Consider the following 684-nt stretch of genomic DNA (forward strand, 5'->3'; position numbering starts at 1 on the left):
AAAAAAAAAAAAAAAAGAAAAAAGAAAATCTAGAAGAAATGGATAAATTCCTGGACACATATACCCTCCCAAGACTAAATCAGGAAGAAGTTGAATCCCTGAATAGACCAATAACAGGCTCTGAAATTGAGGCAATAATTAATAGCCTAACAACCAAAAAAAAGTATAGGACCAGATGGATTCACAGCCAAATTCTACCAGAAGAACAAAGAGGAGCTGGTACCATTCCTTCTAAAACTATTTCAATCAATAGAAAAAGACGGAATCCTCCCTAGTTCATTTTTTCAGGCCAGCATCATCCTGACACCAAAGCCTGGCAGAGACACAACAAAAAAAGAGAATTTTAGACCAATATACCTAATGAACATCGATGCAAAAATCCTCAATAAAACACTGGCAAACTGAATCCAGTAGCATATCAAAAAGCTTATCCACCAAGATCAAGTCGGTTTCATCCCTGGGATGCAAGGCTGGTTCAACATATGCAAATCAATAAATGTAATCCATCACATAAACAGAACCAAAGACAAAAAAAACCACATGATTATCTCAATAGATGCAGAAAAGGCCTTTGACAAAATTCAACAGTCCTTCATGTTAAAAACTCTCAATAAACTAGCTATTGATGGGACAAATCTCAAAATAATAAGAGCTATTTATGACAAACCCACAGCCAATATCATA

This window comes from Mandrillus leucophaeus, unplaced genomic scaffold, assembly GCF_000951045.1.
Source record: "Mandrillus leucophaeus isolate KB7577 unplaced genomic scaffold, Mleu.le_1.0 Scaffold81, whole genome shotgun sequence".
NCBI lineage: Eukaryota > Metazoa > Chordata > Mammalia > Primates > Cercopithecidae > Mandrillus > Mandrillus leucophaeus.